The sequence below is a fragment of the Dermacentor variabilis genome, chromosome 10, assembly GCF_050947875.1.
Source record: "Dermacentor variabilis isolate Ectoservices chromosome 10, ASM5094787v1, whole genome shotgun sequence".
Classification (NCBI taxonomy): Eukaryota; Metazoa; Arthropoda; class Arachnida; order Ixodida; family Ixodidae; genus Dermacentor; species Dermacentor variabilis.
In genome coordinates, this window is record NC_134577.1 from 49,242,214 (window position 1) to 49,254,756 (window position 12,543).

Consider the following 12,543-nt stretch of genomic DNA (forward strand, 5'->3'; position numbering starts at 1 on the left):
AAGAACACGTACGTACATGCTTATACTGTGCTTTATACGAGGTGATCACTGTCAAGTTTTACGGAATTTTTGAATATGGCGTGTTGCAGATAACATAATTGTAGTCCTTGAGCTGGGTTTTCCAGGTAGGCGGACATCAGTTGCACGAGAAATTGAAACACATATTCAAGTAATTAAAAACATTGAATAAATAGCATCCTAAATAGTTACCTTATGGCGCATATTGCAATTTATTACTTGTAGCCGCAGAGTTTGCAAGGCGTATACATTTGGAATGAAGTTCAAGAATGGCAGCAGTTTGGAGATATGCGCCACGAAACGCCATCAAAAATGCAATGTTCCATTTACTAAGCATGCTCTTGTATGCGTTGAAGCACACAGGTAACGGAAACGCCAACGTATTTCGTGCCGCACTTTGCGAAAAACTCCCTAGAAACAGGTGTTATCCTGGAGAGTCATTTCAAATGGATACTTCTTGCAAACTCACCACCTGCAATTCGTAAATGGCAATATGTGCCGTAAAGTAATTAACTAAAAGTGAATTAGTGAATTTTTGTTAGTTAGTTGAAAATGCGTTTTGATTTCGGTTGATAGGAATGACCACCACTTCGAACAACTCGAGGACGCGCAGCGCCCTCTGCAGCTACAACATGCATTTCTAACTAAGTGTCTTCAAAAAAGAACCGCGCTTTACAGTACTTAACGTTATGCATATGGCATGCCTTTTATAACGACAGTCACCGACGCACACCTAAAATTATACGCCATTTCACAACCAGGATCCGTCATTACCCCGGCATGTTTGGTGCCTTCCAAACACGCTGGTTCCGGTCAAGTAGCTGACGGTCTTCTTTTGATCTGTATCTTTTACCTAATTGTTTTTGAGTCTTTTGTTCCAATATCTGTTAACTTGCCAGAGTATTTCCTATTTGTCAGCATTGTCTCTCTCATCGCCAGGCCAGTAGGACTAGCAGCGTACCTGTGGCTTTGGTTCCGAGGGATGGTGGAGTAATTCGCATGAAGAATCGCAAAGCGATTCAAACCGAACTTCCGATGGCCTCGACCAATTTTCAACAAATCACCGAGGCTCGACAGTTTGGCCGTGGGAACATTCTTTGCTTTTCACGAGACCAGACTTGTTTTCAAGATTTACTGAAGTGCGACGTTTTTGCGACACATCCGCTGTTTCATTCCTCATTACCTTGCATGTACCAAAGGCCTTGTCCGCGGTGTCGACATAAGTCTATGTCCCGCAGATATTTTGGAAATGTTTGGAGCAGCAGGCGTGATTTCGGTGTATCGTTGCAGCCGTGTCGTTGATAATAAGCGCATGCCCACAGAAAGTCATTGCTGCATTTGCTGGAATGAACCGCCGATCGGAAATCGAGTCTCGGCCACTTATATTCCGAGTTGAGCCCCTATCACTCCGCGTCCTTCAGTGTCTAAAAGTGCTGGAGTTTTGGGCACTCCATAAAAGGTTGCAGGTCCAACACACCATGCCGGATTTGTAGAGAAGGCCATAATTCAAATGACTGTTCTTCCCGAAATGAGTCCTGCTGCCTTTGCAGGGGTCCTCACCCTGCAGATGAGCCTAACTGCCCTGCAAGGTCAAAAGAAGTGCAAAATCTCGAAGTAATTGACAGACGTAGATGCTCTCGTCGTGAGGGCATTGGAGAAATTCAGAGCAGGACGAAAGCGTATGCTGGTATAACGGCCCGTCAAACACAGTGTATGGAAAACTCAATCTCTGAGGCTGTGGCAGCGTTTGTAGAAAAGGCGTTGGAGAACGCAATGGAGCGCACTGTGACAAATCTCACCGACACCCTTGTCCAGGTGCTGTCTTCACAACTATCTCCGTGGCTTCAACTAACCAATAGAGCCAACATTGCGGATCAGGTGTCGTGTAAACCGCGGAATCCACTTATTGAAATATCGACCGCGCAGCCATTGACTAATAGCGATTCAACAAAGCCACCAACTTCTGAGAAAGTTGGCCACATCTGTGTCTCCGACATAGATGGAATGGAAAATTAACATGTAGATATGGATATCTCTTAAACGAACAAGGTCACCGACAGATAAAAAGTCTAGCTCTTCCATCAACTCCAAGGCAAAAAAGTACGTTAGAAAGATTCCGACTAAGAAAGACTTCTTAAAAGAGAGCGTTTTAGATCAAGCAGTCTCTGCTGCTCGGATTTATTCATCATAGAAACTTCAACAGTTATTCAGTGGAACTATCGGTCCATACTTTCCGCTGCAACGTATTTATTATATCTTAACTTGTACATATTCTCCAGATACTGTTATTTTACGGGAAACTTGGCTTGCTGCTGGTGAGACTTTTCGTCTAAAAAATTTCCGTTGTTTTCGATTGTATCGCTTATCCCGAAGCGGTGGTCTAGTTTTTTTTTTCTCATCAAGCATCTGGCCGTAGAGCTGCTATAGCGTACCAGAGAATGTCCCCTCACTGCGAAATCTTAGCACCGGATATAATACTGCCTGGTTGCACGCCTTTATCTATAATGAACTCGTGCTTCCCCGCTGGAGTGCAAAATACCCGTTACCTCGACACCTCTATTGCTTGCAGTCAGAAGAACATCATACTGCATCAGAACGGCAAGTTGGGCCAATTGGTTGGGATTCATGGTAAGGTTTGTAACAGCGCACCCAAGACAACCATGAACATCATACTAGTGGGCGGTTTTAATTCTCATCACGTATCGTGGGGTTTCCGAACGGACACTTGTGGCAAACGCTTGTGGGATTGGGTCTTATGAAATCATTTCTCTTGCTCAAATTCGAGAGCACATACTTTTGTTCGGGGTCAGTCGCGATCTGCCCTAGTTCTTACTTTTGCTACCTCGAGCATGTTTGTCACCTCCAGGTAGGCTGTTGATTCCAGAACTTACAGTGATCACCTTCCTATAATTGTTAAACTGCTTACCCCGTTAACAAGGTTAGGTAGTCATGGGCGCACTTTTGTTAATTACGCGAAATTAAAAAATGCGTTACGATCAGCTTTAAACGCTCAGGAGGGCATGGAGAGGGACGTTAAAACAATGAGCCCGTGTTCCATTCTAAAACAATCATAAAAAAAGCTAAATTTGTTGTGAAATCTACTAAGGGTGGATCATATTGTCTTTGGTGCAATTCTGACTGCGAGCGAGATTTGAGACGTTGAGACCAATGTCCTGTTAATTGGACTGATTATACATATATAGCTACTACATTTAAACGAACATTCTCAAAGGATAGGGAGGATTATGATTCCAAGCACTACACATATCTTTCAATGTCTAGCAATAATAAAGCCCTGCTTAAATTTCTTGTATCTCGTAATGTTATACCGGCGCCCGTGAATATCGACTCTGTCGTTATTTCAACAAAAGAGTTATTAGAATCACTTCAGTAAATTGCTCAAGGACTTGCGCGACGTTTCAAGCATAAATTGCCGATAGGACTAAAGGAACCTCCCTTGGGAGACGACTTCGTAAATGTGACAGCGATGAAGCTTGAGGGCATTATTAGTTCGTTACGGGCGACAGCCCCAGGTCCAGATGGCAGTACAACAGGAATGCTCAAAATTTTGTTTGATTATGCGCCTCAAGACCTGCTCAATAAACCTGCGTAAACTCATTCGTACCAATAAAGAAAAAGAGAAGAAATAAAAGAAACCCCTGGATAACGCGAGAGATTGTTCGCCTGAAGCGAAAAATAGGAAGACAAAGTAAAAAAAATCGTGGAAGGATATCTAACCTATCAGCACAGCTGCGAATAAAGCTTAGGCAAGCAAAAAAGAAATACTACGAGGAAACCCTTCCTAACTTCTTGGTATCTTCTCCGCAAAAGTTTTGACGTCACTTGTCGCAAACCACTCAAAGCCAATACAGCATTGTTGTTAACAATGAAATCGTGTCTGACTGTTCAAAAATTGCGTCTTACCGTAACCAGTTCTTCCAGTCTGTCTTTTCAAATGTTTCTAATTCTACTGCTCCAACTACAGTAACATCATTTTCACACGTGTCGGATATGCCAGAAGTGCGAATTAGCTATGGAGGATTACTATCGCTGCTGCTAAACATCAGAGAACATAAATCTGCAGGTCCGGATGGAATTCCAAATGACTTTTTGCGAAGATACGCTGAATGGGTTGCTAGATAGCTAGAAGTTATCTTTAATGCATCCTTGCAACAAGAACCAGTCCCAGACGACTGGCTTGTTGCAAAAGTTATCCCGATACAGAAAACCGGTGAAAAGCAGAAAAGTGAAAATTATCGACCAATTTCTTTAAACTGCGTCTGCTGCAAACTCCTCGAACATATAATATCGGAAGCAATATATAAGTACCTAGAAGATAAGAAAGCGCTACATTCGAACCAACATGGCTTCCGGCAAAAACCGTCAACGGTCACACAGCTGGTTGAAACCATCCACGACTCTTCAAAAGCGATAACGGAAAACAGGTTGATGCAATATGCCTTGATTCCTCAAAAGCTTTTGATAGGGTCCCTCATAATGAATTAATTATCAAATTGAAACAGCCTGAAATAAATGTCATAAAAAATATATAGTGGAATGGGTCAGGTCATATCTATCAGGTAGGACGCAGTACGTGAACGTAAACGGCTACCAGTCCGGTCGTTTATTTGTAACTTCAGGCGTTCCTCAAGGGTGTGTTCTTGGACCGATATTATTTCTCGCTTATGTTAACGATATTTGTTCAGATATTAATGAAAACGTAACTGTGCGACTGTTCGCCGACGACTGTTTAATTTATCGAGAAATATGTAACCACAAGGATAAAAAAATGCTCAGCGAGGCACTGGCGTCTGTTGAAGAATGGTCTGAAACATGGAAAATGCAAGTAAATAAAGAAAAAAACTTGTTTTACGTGTTACAAACAAGGTTAAGCACGTCCTAAATTTTGATTATCAACTAAGTTCCACTGTGCTAACTACCGTTAACAAATGTAAATACTTAGGCGTAACAATATCTGAAGACCTCAACTGGACTCAACGTATCACTAATATTTGCTCCACCGCTGAAAAAAAGTTATGGTTCTTACGTCGCAAATTAAAACTCGCTCCAGCCCCCGTAAAGCTAACAGCGTATTTAATAATAGTAAGGCCTACACTGGAATATGCAAGCATCATATGGGACCCCTACCAAAAAGGATTCACTCATAAAATTGAGCGAGTGCAAAGAAGGGCGGCTAGATTTATTCTTTCAAGGTACTCGCGTACTGATTCTGTGACAGAGATGTTGCAAGAACTAAATTTACACCCCCCCCCCCCTCTTGGAACGCCGTCGCATAGCGAGACTTAAATTCTTGTTTTTGCTTTCTCAAAATGTATTTAACTTTGATGCAGCGCAGTACCTAATTCCGCGACTAGTCCGGAGCCTACGAGGTGACCACCACAGCAACTTTCTTGTATGTCAATCTCGTGTGAACACATACGCATACTCTTTTTTCCCTAGAACCATAAGAGACTGGAATGATTTACCGAACGCCATATGTGATTCTCAAACTGTAGAACATTTTGAAACCGAAGTTACAAAATATTTTCTAAATGAATCCTCATGGATCTAACATTTCTCGTGCAAGTTGTAGAATCTAGTATTGTTACATGTATAATGTTGCGACGTATGTGATGTGATATGTATCATGTAAGTTGTAGTATGTAGTACGTGATGCATTTTTCGACTATACATTGCTGCTTTATATTTCACATAACGGTTGTTAAGTCAGATTTTGTATTATGTTTATGTATAATGGCACGCTGTGATTATGTATTAGCTATACAGTGCTGCTTTATGTAAGCCGTGATGCGTTTTGTGCCGTATTGGTACCCCACCCCTGTAACGGCCCAATCGGCCAACAGTACCTGCAAATAAAATAAATAAATAAATAAATAAATAAATATAATAAATTTCTCTCTAAAAATTCATGGGTTCCAAGAGAGTGGAGTTTAGCTAAAATTATTCAACTATATTGAAGAAAAAAGCAGCTGGACTTGACTTAGACAACATAAGACCAATTTCTCTTACTTCCAATGTCGTCAAATTAATATAAAGGGTTGTTCACGGCCGTATAACAAATTTTATGCAGGATGGTATCCTTCTCAGTACTTGTCAGATTGGATTTCGTCCCGGCCACTCCATATGGTGCGCCCATGTAGATTTAGAGAGCCGCATTAAACTTGCTCGCTGCAAACGAGAGTACGCAGCGTTGGTGGCGCTAGATGTAGCAAAAGCATACGACTCTAGAATACTGTATTCTATTCGAAAAGCTTCAGTCTACGAATTTCCCGAAGTATATAACCGCTTGTATCTATGAATTTATGAGGGATAGAGAGTTTCATTGTTACCAACACGGTATTTCGACGTCTAAGCACAACTAGACAACAGGTATACTACAGGCTTCCGTTCTTTCCCCTATGTTATTTAACATTTCGCTAAGTACAATTCTTTTGTCTCCGGAAGTGTATGTTTATGTCTATTCGGACGATATCGCATTCTTTACATCCGCAAATAATGTACATTCACTGCACCAGTCGCTGCAGAATTACTTAGGAATGCTGGAGACGTGGCTAGAGGGGTTATGTATGTAGTCAAATATTAGCGAAAGTGCGGCATTAATATTCCCGTTAACTGCACAAGTGCATATATCTTTACAATGCCGACAGGAAATCATTCCTCCAGTTGACGCAGTCAAGCACCTTGGTGTTGTTTACGATGGCAAACTCACCTGGCGCAGTCACATTGATCATATTAAAACAAAGGCAGAGCGTGCCGCAGCTATGCTACGCCGGCTCAGCCACCGTCACTCTGGACTACGCAACGATACCTTGCTGATTATATATAAGATGTATGTTCGGCCTGTATTAGAACTCGGCTGTGTAATATTTTCCGGTGGTCCCGCCTGCAAAATTAAACCTCTCACACTCTTAAAAAGGGAAGCTCTTCGATTATGCTTCGGGCTACCTAGCTAGATTTGTTGCCAACACAGTTTTATATAAGGAAGCTCATATATCCACCCCAGATTGCAGATTCCGCATGCTTACGGTTCAGATATTTAAAGAAAATTACTTTTTAAAAAGACGTAAGCGATATGTATTTAGCACTGAACCGTCTTGGAGTTTTTTCAAGTACCGTGGTCGAGGTATACAGTCCTCAGATATTTGTGCAAGCGCAGTTGCAAAAATTGGACGTGTCCATACGCCAAGTTTGCCATTCAAATGATGCCTTACCAGACCTCCAAATTGAGTTCGAGGACATATTTCCGAATCATGCTGAAATATTACCAAGTAGACATTTAATGAATATCTTACACGGCCACCTGCACCAGCTAACCATTGATAATGTAATAGCTACTGACGCTTCTGTGTGCAATGAAAAGGCAGGAGTGGGGATCTTCTCTGAATCTATTGGATGGTCTTGCTCCCTTCGCCTTCCCGACTTCACGCCCATATTTCAGGCAGAATTATTAGCGATTATATTAGCATTACGAAAACTCCCCCAAATGACCCATTAACTGATAGTGACCGACTCGCTATCTGTATGCACAGCACTTACTGCATCTTTAAATTCAAGAATTCAACGAACATTTCCTTCGATGGTACCTCCGTACTTACGGAAAGTATGTTTGCTTTGGGTACGGGGACATCGTGGATTGCACTTCAAAGAAATGGCTGATTCGCTCGCACGAGCATCCCTCAATGGCCCTATCATATCTGTTTTGCCGACATCAGCCTATGTCACCGCCGCTAGGCACAAATACTTTTCTATAACGCAAAACTCTGCAATATCCATGCAAACACCGTCTTCTGAATTCCACCTCTTGGCTTCCCATGGAATAATAATTGGTGTCCATCAAGGCAATTGGAAGTTTCTTTTACAAAATTGAGATGCCGTATACTGCCTCTGAATTATTACTTACACAGGTCTGGTCTCGCTATGTCCCCTCTATATTCTTTTTGCAGTGCACCTAAATCTATGAAACATTACTTTCTCTCGTACCGCCGCTTTCTAAGACAACGAAATCTCTTAGAAAGATAATTTAGTAAACTCGGGCTATCAACCTCAACCCACTAACCATTCTTTCTTTTGGGGCGACTTCACTGGAATCCAGCCACAGGGATGCTTTTCTTGCAGTTTACAATTTTATTAGCGAGACAAAAGGATTACCTTGCTGAATTTCTAAAATCATCAATTATTTTGTTACTTCATTTCTTTATGTTAGCTTATCTTATCAAAATTCTTAACAATATTTTCATTGCACTTCCAAAATACAGTTCTTTAGTCCCACGCTCCACTGTTCAAATCTAGTTTGGCTTTAATTCTAACCATACGGAAAACCGCCTGCTTCTTGGGCAAGCCCCTATAGTGGGTATGCGCCATTGTTTGGGGAACGAAACGAAATATCCGAGTACGTGGTTTCGACCGCCCCATCGAAGACCGTGAGCATGGCGAGCCAGCAGGGAGCCCCCGGGCCGTTCAGAGACGAACCCGCGCAGTTCAAGCGCGAAGACCTGCCGTCCACTTGTCTCCTTCGTGTCAAGCAGGACATTGCGGAGCTCAAGGCCGACCCGCCGCCGGGTGTGTTCATCGCCCCTAGCGAGGGCGACATAACCCGAATCGATGCGATCGTCGTGGGTCCCGCGGACACGCCCTACGAAGGCGGCTTCTTCCGCTTCCGCATAAAGTGCCCGTCCGACTATCCGATGAAGCCGCCCGACGTGCGATTCTTAACCACAGACGCCGGTCGCGTTCGGTTGCACGAGCACCTCTACAAGGACGGCCATGTCTGCCTCAGCATCATAGGCACCTGGACTGGACCGCAGTGGAGTCCGGCGCTGTCCCTGAGCAGCCTGCTCGTCTCGCTGCAGTCGATGCTCTCGGAACTGGACAGATTTGGCCGGATTACCCCGCACGAGTACGGTGGCACCTACCGGCACAATACCATCAGAATCGCAGTCTGCCATCCGGTTGAAGATTGCCTCCGAGACGATTGGACCTACCCGCCTGCCTTGCGTAACAGCGTGCTGAAGACATTCGCGGAGTCCTGCGCCAGGTTCGAAGACACGCTCAAGGCCGGGCAGCATCTGTACGGAACCCGGTATAGTCCTCCAGGGGGATGCAAGGAGTGCGGGCTCCTTCTGCTGAGGATCCAGGACCTCAAGCTAAAGGTGAAGGACGCTGCTCAAGCGGTGGCTGCGAACGCTCACGAGTAGCCGCGCTGGAGGACCGTGATGGGACCGAGATCGCGTCGCTCGTAAAGCCTGTCCGAAGAACGACTTGTAAATGCGGTTTGGCTCGCAAGCTTCAGGGTTCGCAAGATTGGCCGGATGGCGTCGCGTTTCGGCCATTGCACGAAATAAATTCTTAAATTAATTGTGAAGGGATTTCGAAGGCGTTGGTGACCAAACGTCGCCCGAAACCATTTTTTTATGATCTGCAACAGAACTCTGTGTCCGTTCGCTGGCGCTCCATAACAGTGAACATTTATGTTGCTTTGTAGGCGACTGTCTTCGCCCTTAATCTACTGCGTAAAATTCGTTGCCAATTATTTCGACTATTAGCTGTTGTAGTCTCATGTTATTGCGAGGGTATCATAATCATCATCATCATCACAACAAAATTAACACTGTTTAACATATCCGCGGTGGTAACGCTAAGTTCCATATTTAAATCTATTTTAGCGTGTCCTTGTACGTACCGGCAAAGTATACCTCCTTCGTTCTTTTCTTGTGTGTTTAGAGTGATCAGTTCATCGGACGTTTGCAAGCAGCACACGGTTATTTCTGTCTAAAAGAACAAACGCCAACTCTTTCGAGGTGCTACGGTATCTCTCTTTCTCCTTATATAAATTTAAGCGTGTGCGAATGCTCGGAATTCCGAATACGAATCGATTACTCCGTGGTATCCGGCTCGTATTCGAGAATTCACTGTTAGAAGTTCTTGAATAATCGTTTATCTCTCTCTGACACACACCTCCTTTACCACAGCTAATTTTTCCTGTTTTCCTTGGCTTCATTGTCTGTTGGCTTTATGTGGCCTTCACTATATATATATATATATATATATATATATATATATATATATATATATATATATAATATGTGTGTGTGTGTGTATAATATACGCGGCCGTGGAAAACCAACACACAATGCACCCAAGGATAGCATCGGGGAAATTAGCTGTAATGAAAATGAATGAAAACATAACTTGCCGCCGGAGGGAGCCGATCCCACAACCTCCGCATTACGGACGGCTATCAATCCGTCCACTAACTTCGGTATTTGGGTATTGAGGCGAAAGCCTTAGGTGTCTATATGTTGCGGTACGCTTTGGCGGTGACCTTGGCCAAACTGCGCCGTAGCGGAAAATGGCCGACGCTGCAAAGAGTAAAATCACGTCAACAGATGCCCGGATTTACGTCACATTTCTCGGGGAGAGGTTCCTGTAAATAAAGTAAATTAGTGGCTTCGAAAAGAACGTTCGGTAGATTTCGGTCTGGGTGGGAATCGAGGCCAGGCCGTCGGGATGCGAGATGAGCACGCTTCCCTGAAGCCACGGCTGCTCAACGGTTCTGGTGCCTAGTGCGTGCCTGGTTGCACACGTCACGTGGTCACAGAGACGCGCTCGTGCCACTGCTGGCGCGTTCGTCGTCGTCGTCGTCTTTCACCGCTGGCTCCGATGCCACTCATCATGCTAGCGTTCCCATACTGCTCCTCCCTCTGCGAAGGCGCTGACGGCACTGTCCCACTACCAGTAGGTGCGGCGATTTCGGTTAGAGTGTCTCGATGTCCTCCTCGCCTGCCGCTCCGTTCAGAGTGGAGACAACCGCGGCGTCTACGGTGCCATTGGTTAGGCGAATGACGGATACAAATGAGAGCCGGCAATGCGTCCTTACGGTATCCGCCATTCGCGTGCCTGACACCGTAGAGAAAGAGAGAGAGAGAGTGGTTGCAAAAAGGAAGAGGCGCTATTAAAACCGCGACGTAGGAGATGCCGCGGTTGTCTCCACTCTGTACGGAGCGGTGGGCGAGGAGGACATTTAGGCACTCTAATTTCGGTAAGTTATCTCGTGCGCACCGATGGACAGTCGCCACAATTCATAAACGTATCTTAATCGTGACAAGAAGGTGCCAAGTGTGCAATCAGGCTTTCGCCTTAACGTTTTACAGACGTATAACACTTGCTTAATTTGGTTTGCTAGATCCAGCCCTGGGAGTGGGAGTGAGAAGAAATGGGGTTAACCGTGGGGCCCGATTTTTATTACCATATCCTAAGAAGCCAATAAACAGTTACTCGAAGGACAACATAGGGGAAATTACTTGTGCTCACTAATTGAATTAAAGGAATGATAACTTAATGGAAATGAAAGTGGATGAAAACAACTTGCCGCAGGTGGGGAACGATCCCACGTCTTCGCCTTACTCGTGCGATGCTCTACCTATTGAGCTACCGCGGCACCGTTTTCCCATCCAGTTTCTTGGCTGTTTAGGCTTTACTAGTCGAGAGCGCCCAAGAAGACCCTGACGGACTACAACAGGAGATCCTGCAGAGACCAATAAATGTTATTGATGATGATGATGATGGTGGCGCTTGTGCTTCACGCGTCTTACGGCGTACGAGCAACAAAGTGTAAGGGACGAACGCCCATCGAAATCCACAGGGAAATGCAGCCCACGTATGGGGCAAGGTGTCTCGCTTTGATAAGTGTGAGGTGCTGGTGTTGTTTTGAGTTCTCAAAAGGCCGTGAAGACTTGCATGTCAATGAGCGTTCGGGAAGGCCGCGTGCGTCGCTGACTGACGACGACATGGCACAGGGGTATCTCAGTGTTAGTACTGCGATGGGACAAATGTCTGAACCGGTGTGGGAACTACGTGGAAAAATTGTGTGAAGTACGTAGAATAGTACGTATATATGTGATTACCTGTATGAACCTTATTTTATCTAATAAAAAAAAAGAAAGATAGGGGGCAAGGACTTTGTGGTTTTGTGGGGCTCGCCCCCGTGTATATAATTTGAGAGGTAGAAACAGGGTGAGTGTGAGAATTGGTCCGAACGATTCCGCTGCATAACGACTGCGGGTGTTGCGCAAGGGCACCGTTTCGCGGGCGAACGCACGGGGCAGGTAACTTCTGCCATTTCCAGTCGTCCAATTAGAATGGCTCGCTCATTAAGCAGCCCATATACGAATTTGTTTCGATTTATTTCTTGACCAATCTTGCCGTCCTTGTCTCCCTTTAACATGACGTGCTGTGCGACAGCGTCACGCAAACCCGACGCCTTGCGCGCATCTGGTAGCACGCAGTTTCCTTCTCTAGGCACATGCTGTCACTGTCACGTTGCTCATTACAGCGAGGTTCGACTCGCGTGTTAGATGAACCTTTTCTTGGTTTTGGTTTTTGGTTGCTTTGAAATATTGCTGCATTATCTTAAATTTCGCCTCCATGCGCGCCTTTTAGGTCGAAGGCGCCTTAGTTCCGTTTTCCAACCCGTTGGTGTCGCCGACGGGCGCGCTACGTCGTCGA

At 44.7% G+C, this 12,543-nt stretch overlaps 1 pseudogene; it reads left to right on the top strand.

The window, feature by feature from the left end:
- The first annotated feature begins 8,465 nt into the window (after nucleotides 1-8,465).
- Nucleotides 8,466-9,233, top strand: LOC142559227 (ubiquitin-conjugating enzyme E2 Z pseudogene; annotated as a pseudogene).
- Nucleotides 9,234-12,543: the final 3,310 nt, after the last annotated feature.